The sequence below is a fragment of the Sorex araneus genome, chromosome 6 (assembly GCF_027595985.1).
Source record: "Sorex araneus isolate mSorAra2 chromosome 6, mSorAra2.pri, whole genome shotgun sequence".
In the NCBI taxonomy this organism is placed as follows: domain Eukaryota; kingdom Metazoa; phylum Chordata; class Mammalia; order Eulipotyphla; family Soricidae; genus Sorex; species Sorex araneus.
This window is the reverse complement of record NC_073307.1, coordinates 138,426,187-138,439,932: the sequence shown is the minus strand read 5'-3', so window position 1 is coordinate 138,439,932 and position 13,746 is coordinate 138,426,187. Positions and strand designations below refer to the sequence as shown.

The 13,746-nt window shown below is 39.1% G+C and overlaps 1 protein-coding gene across 2 annotated transcripts in view; it reads right to left on the bottom strand.

The window, feature by feature from the left end:
• Positions 1–13,069, bottom strand: part of IFTAP (intraflagellar transport associated protein) — a 77,384-nt gene extending 64,315 nt beyond the window's left edge. Inside the window, exon 1 of one of the 2 annotated variants that reach the window (XM_055143116.1) lies at positions 12,979–13,069. The gene's annotated coding sequence lies outside the window, so the exon portion shown is untranslated. The remainder of the gene's footprint in view (positions 1–12,978) is intronic. The other variant, XM_055143117.1, reaches the window with a different exon arrangement.
• Positions 13,070–13,746: the final 677 nt, after the last annotated feature.

Here is a 13,746-nt window from a genome sequence, read left to right as displayed (position 1 = left end):
CAACATGACTTCATTAATGCACCACTTGTGAAATATCAGTTATCTGGACAGAGAACAGGTAGTTGCCAAGATTAGTGATGAGGAGTGGGGATGGGGATGGATCCACTGTACAAGGACTTATTTGAATGGTAGTACAGCTGAGTATCTGAATTGTGGAGACAGTTATATAAGAGTATATATTTGAGCTACATATACATATATAAATAAGTGTGTGTAGAATGGAAGAAATCTAAATATGCTCTGTGGATTGTCCCAGTACTCCCCAATTTTATTTTATATTCTAGTTATTACAAGACATTAACATTGCTAAAGGCTGGACCAAGATTTCATAGGCTCTCCTTGTATATGTCACTAAATCTTATCTTGTGAACCCATAATTATTTCAAAATTATAAGTCTGAGGGGCTAGAGTGATAGCACAGCGGGTAGGGCGTTTGCCTTGCATGCGGCTGACCCGGGTTCAAATTCCGAGCATCCCATAAGGTTCTTCAAGTATGGTCAGGAGTAATTCCTGAGTGCATGAGCCAGGAATAACCCCTGTGCATCGCTGGGTGTAACCCAAAAACAAAAAAAAAAAAGAAAAAGAAAAGAAAAAAATTATAAGTTTGAAAAGTGGGGGAGAAAAGAGTATATCAATTAAGGAAAAAGATAATCTAAGGGAAAAAATTTTACTAAGGTATTACTAAAAAAGTTACCAAAACATTTGAACTCAGGCATGGTGATTATTTTCCTCCTGCAGAAAGCTCTGCAGGTTAGGAATAATACTAATCTTTAAAATTATATGTTTAAGCAGAAATTTTCCTCTTGAAAAAGTTGCTTCTCTTTCCTGCTTATCCATCCAGGCTATGTAATACGGTTTCGTGAGGCCATCATTCATGAAGCCTTGCTGTTCATCAGCAGATTACATAAAATCAATTTTATTTGCCCAAAATACATTCTTCCTCCAAGATACTTAAGTCAATCCAGAAACATCTGCACTCACTCACTGAGGCAGGTCAACTAAATATTAAATTGTTTTCAATTATACAGTTATTAATTCCATTAAACAAAAAAGAAGTGAAGTTAAACATTAAACTTTCCTCTCCATCCTCTTTTTGATTAATTTCGGAAGATCCATTGTTTTGAAAAATAAGGATGATTACCTTTCCACGACTATTTTAGTTTCCTTATTTAAATTCTAAATTCAAAACTTTAGAGTTGTGTGTAATTACACAGCTAACTTAAGTCCTAACAAAATTCATGCAAGAATATGAATTGGCCTCAAGCCTAGTACACTTAGGAAGAAAGATCGACAACACTGCAATCATTTCTGATTTATCCCCAGAAATGTGATCAATTACCTACACCAATGAGTTAAGGCACTAACAGTGAGTTCCTCAAAAAAAGTTTGTTCAGTTCCTACATAAAGCAGTGACTCCATAAATGGCAAAGATTCTGAGTCGACTATATAGCACTATGATAACACAGTAGCAATCCAATATACAAGATTTACTAGCTCAGTTGTCATTCCACCTCTACCAACGGCCCATCAATGCACAGTTCATCTGCATTACACAACAGTGACTCCACCACTCTCCGTGAAACTTACACTGACTCCCCTACTCTCCATTTCCTGAACCCTACTTCACAGCACAGAGAATACCAAAAGGCCTATTTGAAAGCAAAACTTACAAAGTTATTCAGAAGCAGTCAGAGACCAAAGTGAATCACCTCTTGCTTGTAGGAATTTATTTCCAAGTGTTTCAAAATTCCAGGTATTGTAAAATAACATCAATCTTTTCATTTGACAATCCTTTGGAAGAAATAATATTTTAAGACATATTTCTCAGTTATTTTTGATTCTACACTTTTATGACTGTGGAATAATAATAAACAGACTTTAGAGGCAATCCTGGACCTCACTAACTTACAACTTCTTTCAGTGTTTTGCAGTTGCTGGTTTTGGGTTTTGTTTTTTGTTTTTTGTTTTTTGGTCAATGTTCATAACATAACATACACACATAAATAATTTATTTTAGGGGGGGGTGGGAGAGTAATCTCCCAGCAGTGTTTGGGGGACCATGGGGTGCCAGGGATTAAATCCAAGGGACAGATATAAGAAATATGCACTTCAATCCTTTGAGTCCTAATTATAAATAACTTCTTTTTTTGCCAACATAATTTCTATTCTCAAAGGTAGAAAGTAAGAAATATAAATCCCTTGCTTCTCTAAAAATAAAATCTTAAGTGGCTTTTTTCTTGTAAAACATATCAGAACTGTTTCTCCATCTTATTTTACAAGGAAAAAATCCCCTTCGAAACAGACAATACAGAACATATGAAAATACCAGTCATTCTGGTTGAGTGGTTTGCTTTAAAGAAAAGTGACAAGTCACTTGTCATGAGTTCTCTTAACAATCCATCATACTAACTGTAAATTGCTTCCTTCCTTCTATCCGTTTCCTTGTCCTTTCTCTTTTCTCCTTGTTTGCCATTTTCAGTTGTGGTTGAACATGGGATTCATTCAACAAGCCAAACGTCTCCCTTTCTCCCTTTTCTACACTATTTATTATTTATTTTCCTTAAAAGTCAACCACTTCTTTAAAATATAAAACTAAACTAAAAACTGTCTATGCTTATATGAATGGGACTAAAAGCTGCCACTAATCCTATTTCAAACATTAACTCATTGGGCAACAGTATCACTTATTTCTCTAGACAAGTGAACACGGAAATGTCTGAGAGGTATACTGCATTTCTTGGAAAACCTGATCGTTAATTCACAGAAGGGGATTCCCCTCACCTTCCCTCAACCCCGCCACATGCACAGCCCTTAAGCTCTGTGACCCTTGTCAAGACATTTGACTCTGATGGACTTCAGTAGCTGAAATATAAAGTGTGAGCTTGAAGCTGTCTTCCATAGCATTCTACTTTTGTCCCATTATGTTTCTTTTCACTCCATTATTGTCTCACTATATCTGATTACTTTATTCTTTATTTCCCCTGGCCAGGGTTTGGGGTGGTGAGGGGTGGGGGGAATTACCTGAACTATTTTATTCTATAATTACACCAACTTGTATTCTCTACTTGCCCACTATTTTTTTTTTCATTTAAGGTTAAAAAAGAAACAATATATTGGTAGTTTGCATTTTCTTATTCTGCCTCAAGTCTTAAGAATGCGCTGCATGACCTGTAATTGTGATTTCTTGATGAACTTCTAAGAACTCTTAAGGGTAAATGTGAGAGTAATGTAAATAACGCTTATTCATAATTAAAACTTGCCTCATCTTTCTGCTACGTATGGTCTCTAAGGGCAAAACCAGTTTCCAACTTTTTTTCCCTAATTCTACATAAGTCTACACAGTGAATGCTCAGGAAATATTGAGAACTATGTCCATTTAGTTTCTATACTGAGCATTTTGGTAGAGTGTGACCTTGACTGAACGACAGGTCACAGAAAGTTTAATGTTCTCCTAATGGCAGAGCAAGGGCTCAGAGTTTTAAAGCTCATTTCCAAAGGTGTTGCTAATTTCCAGTTTCTTTAAAAAAAAAAAAAAAAAGGACTAACACATTCAGCTAAATGTCATGGCACAAACTGCTTGTTTTTTAGTGCTGGTAAAAATGCAAAGGCTAAAGTACTTGCCTAAACCTACCCATGCTCCCTGTGTTTCATTTCCTACTTTGCAATTACTGTGGAGTTATCTAATATGTCAACTTTATGAGCGCTGTCACTGTCGCTAGAATTTCAAGTATCATAATCATTATATAACACCATAAATAGGTTAGGAAAATAACTCAATATTCTTTTGCAGACAAAGAAAAAAATCATCATGGATGTAGCTAGAGAAATGATGATGCCTTTTTAAAGGATGAATCAACATTTCAAAGACAATCAACCAAGCAACTATGCTACTCAGCAAGTGTTTTCAGTCAACCCAGAAAATACCCTAAAATCTTGCATAAAAAGAAGGGCAACAGATATTTCTTATATAACTACATAGTATCACCATCATAAAACAAAGCACACTGACTACACTGTACTATACAATTTATACCAATTAATTCTCACAATAAGGCTGAATCAACCCCATGACAGAATCTAAGAAACTGAAGTTTACCAAAGTCATTCAGCTAGTAACTAGGCAGAGACTCAAAAACTCAAACCCAGACCTTTCTGCTTAAATTTTTTTTGGTGGGGGGTTAGTAGGGGACTATGCTTAGGGCTTACACCTGACTCTGCATTCAGAGATACCTGATGGTGCTTGGGGAATGACATGGGATGCTGGAGATCAAATACATCAGCCACATGCGAGGCAAGTGCCTCACCCACTATACTATCTCACTGGCCCTCTTTCTACATCTGATCCCTGCACTCTATTCATCTAAGCTATGTGGAAGATGATTAAATAACCAACAATAATGGATGGACAGATAAACTATATTTATTTAATGAAATTTTAGGATACTATTAAAGATTGTTATGGAATATGCAATAGCACAGCAGGTAAGGAATTTGCTTGCATGAGGCTGACCCGGGTTCGATTCCTCCACTCTCTTGGAGAGCCCAGCAAGCTACCAAAGGTATCTCGCCTGCACGGCAGAATCTGGAAAGCTACCCTTGGCATATTCAATATGCCAAAAAATGTATCAAGTCTCACAATGGAGACAATACTGGTGCCCGCTCGAACAAATCAATGAGCAATGGGATGACAGTGACAGTGACAGATGGCATATGCAATAGGATTAAAATTAGAACACAGCACACAAATAAATTTAAAATATTATAGTTAGGTACTAAGCATAAGGGAGTCATCTATTTTTTCGTGTAACTCAATTATAGTAATCAAAACAATATAGTATTGGTAAAGAAGAGAAAAAATAGGTCAGTGGAACAGAATCGAAAGTGCAGAAATAGACATAAATACAGCTAACAAATCTTTGAGGAAAGAGCCCAAACAATACAAAAGAGAGCAAAGGCAATCTTCTCAAAATGAAATCTTGCCTTTTGCAAAATCACAGGTGAAACTAGAAGGGTCAGGCTAAGTGCAATAAATTAAAAGGAGAAAAAAACATATCAGACGATATCACTCATATGTCGAAAAGAAAAGCAAGGCACATGAACAGACAAAATCAAATTAAAACAAACTCTAGATTCAGATAACGGAGCTGAATGTACTAGAGAAAATCGAAGGGCAAAGTCTGTGAGGGCTCCAACAAACTATGATGGAGAGATAGTGGTACTTCAGTGGTGGTGGTGGTGGTAGTGGTGGTGTGTTAACATATATTTTGCATAGGCATGACACTATGTGCCTAAAACATACAAGGTGGTGTAAACTAATATTATCTTAACAAGTCAATAAAGATAGCCTTTTGGGGCTGGAGTGATAGCACAGCGGGTAGGGCGTTTGCCTTGCACGCGGCTGACCTAGGTTCGAATCCCAGCATCCCATATGGTCCCCTGAGCACCGCCAGGGGTAATTCCTGAGTGCATGAGCCAGGAATGACCCCTGTGCATTGCCGGGTGTGACCCAAAAAGCAAAAATAAATAAATAAATAAAGATAGCCTTTTTAGCAAATAGTACAAAAACAAGTGTACACTCACATGCAAAAGGAAAAAAAAAAAATGAATGGAGGGATCTGGAGCAACAGTACAGCGGGTAGGGTGTTTGCCTTGTACACAGCCAAGCCAAGTTCGATTCCCAGCATCCCATATGGTTCCCCAAGCACCACCAGGAGTAATTCCTGAGTGCAAAGCCAGGAATAACCCCTGTGAATCACCAGGTGTGACCCAAAGAGAAAAGAAAAAGAAAAGAATGGAAACAGATTTTGTATACCCTTCAAAACAATTGGATCAAAATGTGTCAGAGATATATAAAATGCATACCACAAACTATGAAACTTTTATAACAGAAGAAATCTGGACAGCAATGATTTTTACCTATACTACTAAAGACCACTAAATGGTTTTTACCTATACTATTAAAGACAATCCAAACACAACAAAATAACTGATAAGGTAAACCAAAAAATATATATGCACGTATATATCATATATATGCTCTATAAAGAACAAACACAAGAGAATGGGGGGAAAACAGAGACTGGGAAAAATAATGCAAGTGACACATGTAATAAAGAATGATCAACTTTATGTAATTCATGGTAATTTTAGAAAGTAAGAATGGTTGTGTACAATTTTTAAAACAGGGCAAAAGGATAAAGACCTTAACAGGAACCTCAGCAAAGAAGATATACAGATGCAAATACTTCATACCAATTGTCACAAAAGAAAATGCAAATTGAAATGAGATAACATTATGCCCTATTAGAGTGCCAAAATCCAGAAGACTGATGAGGACAAGAATGTGAAGCAACAGAAACTCTCACTCAATTCTACTGGCATGACAAAATGGTACAGTCACTATCAAAGATAGTCTAGTCGGGGGCTGGAGCGATAGCACAGTGAATAGGGCATTTGCCTTGCACACGGCGGACCCAGGTTCTATTCCCAGAATCCTATATGGTCCCCTGAGAACCACCAGAAGTAATTCCTGAGTGCAAGTGCAGAGCCAGGAGAAACCCCTGTGCATTGCCGGTGTGACCAAAAATGAAAAAAAAAAAAAAAAAGATAGTCTAGTGGTTTGCCTCAATATTCAACGCACTATCATATGACTTACAAACTGTGCACCTTGATACTTACCCAAGGAGTTTAAGACTTATATTAACATTGAAAACTGAAAAAGAATGCTTATAGCAGCTTTAGTTACAGCTGCCAAACGACTAAATCAACTAAGATAGGTTTCATTAGGAATATAAATAAATATAACTATGGTCACATCAATACAATGGAACACTATCAGCACCAAAAATAAATGAGCTATCAAGCTATAAAACATGTAGAGGGGGGCTGGAGGAACAGTACAGCGGGCAGAGTGTTTGCCTTGCACACAGCTGACTTGGGTTCGATTCCCAGCATCCCATATGGCCCCCCGGAGTACTGCCAGGAGTAATTCCCAAGTGCAGAGCCAGGAGTAACCCCTGTGCATCACTGGGTGTGACACAAAAAGCAAAAAAAAAAAAAAAGTAGAGGAAACATAAATGCACATTACTAGAAGAAGCCAATCTGAAAAGGCTATATAACATTTGATCCCAACTATATGACATTCTAGAAAATATAAAATGTGGAAACTATAAAAATGAAACAATCCAAGATACAAATATATGTAGTAAAGAGTACTGTGAGGACAGTGAAACTATTTCATTGGAGTTGTTTTCAGTAAAGCAAAATAATTTTTATTTTATTTTATTGAATCACTGTGAGATAGTTAAAAGCTTCCATGTTTGGGTTACAATCACACAATGATCAAACACCCATCCCTCCACCAGTGCACATTCCCCACCACCAATATCCCCAGTATACTTCCCCCTGCCTCCATGGCAGACAATATTCCCCATACTCTCTCTCTACTTTGGGGCATTATGGCTTGCAACACAGACACTGAGAGGCCATCATGTTTGGTCCGTTATCTACTTTTGGCACACATCTCCCATCCCGACTGATTCCTCCAGCCACCAAAAGCAAAATAATTTTTATTTAAAGAAACTTCCCTTAGAGAACTATGAAAGTAGAGAGTAAGAAGAATGTGTTCAAGTGAAAACACAGGCTTTGCAAGAGGCGAGGCAGGGTGAGGGGGAGCGGGGAAGCTAATAAAATTATTTTGTGTGCTGCAACAATGACAGATACATGACAAGTATGGATTCTAGGGATCTGACCAAATCCACAAAATGTACACCACCAGCAAGTCTTTATGTAAACTATAGACTTTGAGTGATAATGATGTGTCAATGTAAGTTTATCACTATATTGAATGTGTTAAGGAGGCTGATAATGGAGGAGGTATGCAAGAGTTGCAAGGAAGGGTGAGGCATTTGGGTAATCTCTAGGCTTCTACTTGTGTTGCTATGAACTTAAAACTGCTCTGAAGGGGGCTGGAGCAATAGCACAGTGAGTAGGGCATTTGCCTGGGAAGCAGCTACCCTGGGTTCGATTCCCAGCATGCCATATGGTCCCCTGAGCACTGCCAGGAGTAATTCCTGAGTGCATGAGCCAAGAACAAACCTGTGTGGCTGGAATGATAGTACAGCGGGTAGGGCATTTGCCTTGCACACGGCCGACCCGGGTTCGATTCCCAGCATCCCATATGGTCCCCAAGAGTTATTACTGAGGGCAGAGCCAGGAGTAACCCATGTGCATTGCCGGGTGTGACCCAAAAACAAAACATAACAAACAAAAAAAAGCTGCTCTGAAAATTAAACCTATCTAAAATAAAGTCAGCTCTTGAAAACTGTGCTTAATCCTTTGCTTTATCTTTCCTTAGCTTATGAAACTTTGAAGGAACAAGAAAGTCTGCCAACATAGTTTGTGTCATGAAGACAATAGGGGGATATCTTCTGTGGCTCAGCACTTTAAAAGTTATCAATTCAATTAATATTTCCGCAAGTCTTTTGCAATGAGTATCTTCTTTACCCCATTACAGAGACAGGGAAACAGCTAAGGACTGTGGCCACTTTATATAGAAAATGTCAGAGCTGGCAGAGGAAATTAGATGGATGGATGGATGGGTGGATGGCCTTGTTGCCAAAGACCATTTTCCAAAGCATTTCAGATACAGTATAACCAAGCAACCCCTTAACACAAGCTGGAAGTGAGACTCTTAAAATTACTTCCTTCTATATCTTGCTTTATGGGACCACTGAAGAGCAATCTGCAGACAAAATGATGGACATTTGTATCAGTAATCCCTACTTTAGGAAAAACAATTTCCCATGAGAGTCCCAAGAGTATCTACTGAAACCATAGTTGCATTCACTGTATTGTTTTTCTAAAATGTTTTCAATAAAAATATCACAGTATCATTCAGGTTTCAACAATTTGTGTGTGTCATCGCAGAAGAATAGTGGGTTGTGTTTTACGTTTCCCACCAGTAAGGAAACAGTTAAATCTCGAGGGCACACCCTGGTGACTATCTCCCTCAACCATCTAAAGAAAAAGAGAAAAAAAAAAAGAGGTTACAGTCGGTTACTCCCACTAGATGCCTGTCTCTGAACATCTGTAGGCAGACACAAAGACTCTTTCCCTCCTGCCTTCTGCTTGCCATAAGACTGGTCAATCAGTGACTCTTTCCCTTGCAAAAGCTGACACTTAGTACCTGGGTTAGCTGCAAAGATTCAGAGAGGGAGTGAGCAGCCCCTCTGACCTACAGGTAGGTCCAATACCTTTCATTTCTAACAAAGCTTTTAAAAGACAGAAGCTTACGTGTGTAAATCTGGCCTCCCTGCTCCAGCAATGTGTGATTACAGCCGGGACTGGGTATCAAGGTGGGGAAAGGGCTGATGGAGAATATGGAGCCTGTGGGACTTTTTGGTCTCAGGGCTGCTGCAAAAATTTAATTCCTGGGCCGGAGCGATAATAGAGTGGGTAGGGCTTTTGCCTTGCATACAGCCGACCGGGGTTCGATCCCTGGCATCCCACATGGTCCCCCGGCACTGCCAGGAGTAATTCCTAAGTGCAGAGCTAGGAATAATCTCTGAGCATTGCCAGGTGTGACCCAAAACAAAAACAAACAAAAAAAATTTAATTCCCATAGCATCGGTGTCCAGGGACTGATCTCAATTGCATAAATGCTGAGCTGGCATAAGAATCAGGAAGGCTACCTAATCCTGATTTCCTGGTTTCACTGCCAGTAAGAAAAATAAGCATTCCAACCTGACTTTGCAAGATAGTATTAATTCAAGGAATCACGGACTGCAGTAATCTGAGAATATGGGCTTTTGGGGAGCAGTCAGGAAAACATGGGCAACACTGATGAGTAAGAAATGTCTAGAGTACAGTAACTTTCTTTGGAAAGAAAGAAAAAAAGTCAGTTCAGACACAGGAACGTACAAACCCAGACCTTACACCATTAGTCCTCTTTTGAGTCTCAGCTGTGGCCCGGCTTCACAGGGAATAAATGAAAATCTCCTTACTGCAGGCTGTTAGCATGGGGCTGGGAAAATTGTATAACTGCTGGCCCGATATATCTGTCTTTTTAAAAGAATCTTTTATGTGCTGACTTTGAAACTTCCTTCAATTGAAGAAGTATCGCCTTTTTCAAAATCTACCTGTTTTTATCTAGCCTATTTAAAGAAAAACAGTTGACTGCATTATTTTAGTTCTAGTATAAGCTTTTTAAAACTATTTTTAAAAAAACAAATGATTTAATATACTCATATTAAAGCCACGGAAGATATGTCATAGTTTAAATCAGTAGAAACATATTTAAGCTACTCAAGCAAATATCTCAAAAACTTAAAGAGATATGGGAAGTAATGGGGAAATGATCTAATGGTCTGATTATTCTTCAAATATATAAATCAGTTGTGCTTTAAAGTGAATAATGCAAAAATTGAGTGGCTGCACTGTATTATGAGAAGACCTAATTCATCTTAATAGTAATAAACATTAGCACCATCTTTCGGGCTTCAAAATTATGATGTGAGCTAATAGCAGGGTATCATCTGGAGAACCCTGGCCAAGAAACCAGAAATCTTTATGGATGAAACTACAAAAATGGTAATACTCTTTATGTCTTGCCCAGGAAAATGTTTCTGTTTAACCTACAGTCATCATATGTTCACTAACAAAAAAGGCCAAACCCCTCTGGCAACCTTAAAATGAAGAACCATAAAATAATAAGCCAAAAGCTACTAATGAGGGCTTTTTTTAGTTTTTTTAGTTTTCGAATTTAGTACAGTGGGCAGAGTATTTGTCTTGCATGCAACTGACCTGGGTTCAATCCTTGGCATCCCATATGGTCCCCTGAGCATCATCAGGTGTGGCCCTAGGAGGTTGGAGGGGGAATATTACCTAGGTGTATGTTTATCCCTTGGGTTATGCCTCCCTTTATATTCCAGTAGCAGTCCTCCCAGGAATTTAAAAAGCAAGTTTGACTTCTCACTTCCTCCACCCAAAAGAAGGCAACTCTCTGACAAACATCACACATCATGTTGAGTGTAACTGCCTATTGACTGAATGAAGGGCCAATGTTTTCTTTCACTACCACAGGAGAACATTTTCTTACCTGCACAGATGCCTTCCCTTATGTATCCTTGGATAGGCCAAAAATAAAAGAAACCCTTGTCTCTATACTTCATAAGCAGGACAAATTACTGATCCTGTAAGCCACCAAGGTCAGGAGGAGAGATGTACTTTCATAACATTAGTAGGAACCTTCCTCATTCACTGTTCCATCACTTAGTTTAATATCCCACAGAATACTCATTAAAATAGCACACCTTGAAAAATCTCTCAAGTAAATGAAAGATAATAAGAAAATATTCACCATTAACTTCTGACCTAGAGGAGTGCTTCAAGGCACTGCACCCCACCAACATCTCATTAAAGTAACCATAGATTCTAAATGGTTCAAGGAACTTCCACAGGGAGAATAAAAATTAATTAGGTATCAGCTAACATTTATTGAATACTTATTATATGCCAGGCACTGTACTATTTGATTGACCACCTCATTTCTCAAACATCCCAATGAAGAATACAAGAGTATTATTATTACCATTTCCAGCTAAGAAAAGTTAATAAAATAATTTGATTTTAGACTTAGACAATCCAAGTACAGAGTCGGCATACTTAATGAGGGATTAGAGGAATATGTCCTGCTATTCAGACAGATCCCAGCACCAACACCTGCATGGCATATGCTTATCAAATTCTCACTGGTTGAAAAAAAGTCATCCATCTGTACCCACTAAGCAGATTCAGAGATCCTAAAGCCATTCTAACCATCTGCAACATGATAAATAGCATCTGCTGTGCCTGGTACTTTTACTATTGGTATAACAGTAATATTATTAATACTAATTAATACTAATATTAATTGCTATTATATTACTTGAGCATAATCATAAGAACTATCCCACAAGTATGTAGAAGCCATGCTCTAAGAGGCTTATGTGTATGAACTCACTACTTGTAACTTTCATCCACCTGTGAGATAGGAAAAATGAGCTCTTATTACTGATGAGAAAATAAGAACACAGACAGAACCTCGTATGGACATGAGCACAGCCAGCCAGCCTTCAGATTCACAGTCCTCTTAACCAGGCTCTATACTTAATGTCTACACCGTTTATACTTAAGCTGTGTTAAATATTAACACTTTACTGTTGTAACAGTCCAGAAATTTGTGATTTGTTTTGTTTTTTTTTTTCTTTAGCCTCCGGTGCTAGGACATCACTCTGCAAACAGGGAGTCTATTTCTCATCAAGGCTCCTTTTATCTAAGGTAAGTACGAATAAAAAAAACAAAATAAAGCATCAAGCTGACAACACCTGACATCTCTGGTTTAAAATACATAAAACAAATATTAAATCTTAAATAAATGTCGCGCCTCTCTGCTTAGTACCTGCTTCTTACACTACTAAAGAATTCTTCTAAGTGCATAGGGCTAAAAGAGGCATCTGAAATTGTAGCCAGTGATTATTTCCGCAGAAAGAGGGCGAACAAGGTGGGAAAGGGAAGAGGGAGAGATAAAAGGAGGCAGGGAAAGGTGTTTAGAAACCTCTGCTTACCTAAAGAACCCTAAACACATGGACAAGAGCACTTGCAAGAGTGGTAAGCGGTATTATCGAGCTGTTTCTCCCCTACATTTAAGGTATTCGGAAACAGCTTACGATTTTGTCGCCGTTTTTTGTAAAACTGATGCCCCCTTTAACGCACCCCACCTATACCCCAGCAACCGCCGCCCCATCCACCCCCGGGTAACTGAAGGATGCTCAGAGTGCAAGCGCCGGCGTCCCTTCCGGCCGCTGTTTCCAGGCAACGCCACTTTTCCTACTGGGTCACTAGTTAAGTGTCTCCAGGGAAGGCGCCGGCCACCCAGGCGCACCTCCAGGTGCTGCTTCCCTCCCGGAACCCGGATGTGGGGTCTGCGGTCACTCTCACCTCCCATTCCCCACTTTTCCGCCTTGGCTCCCATCCAGTCACTTCGCACTTTGAGTATCCTAGACTGAGACATCCTGGGGGGGGGGGAGGGGGGGTGGAATCTCCTTTTCCGGAATAATAAACTACTGGAGCCAAGACGTACCCAAGGGAAACAGCTTTCTGGGAAGTGTAGTTCTTTCTGCTAATAAGTAGTGAACTGTTAAGAAAAACGGACTACACTTCCCAGAAATCTACGGGCAGGCAGTCCGTTTCTAAAACATGACCCAGCTGCTTAGATTGTAATTAGGTAGAAAGGTTCTGTGGCTCTTTCGTTTCCCGGCTACCTGTATTTTGATAATTCTGTTCCTGTATTTCGCTAATTCTGTCCCTGTATTAAGCTTGTGGGAGAACCTATTTTTCCGTAATGTTTTTTACATGAGAAGGAATCTCAGCATAGTGATTTATATGAAGAAGTAGACTACAATGGTGGGAAATTTGAAGGGGAGAGTGTTGGAACCATGAGCAACTTTGTATTGTGTATCTCACAGTCATTTAAAAAAAAGAAAAAAGGGGGCTGGAGCAATAGCACAGCGGGTAGGGCGTTTGCCTTGCACGCGGCCGACCCGGGTTCGATTCCCAGCATCCCATATGGTCCCCTGAGCACCGCCAGGAGTAATTCCTGAGTGCATGAGCCAGGAGTAACCCCTGTGCATTGCCAGGTGTGACCCAAAAAGCAAAAAAAAGAAAAGAAAAAGAAAAGAAAAGAAATAGTCTAAATGGCTTTTTTTC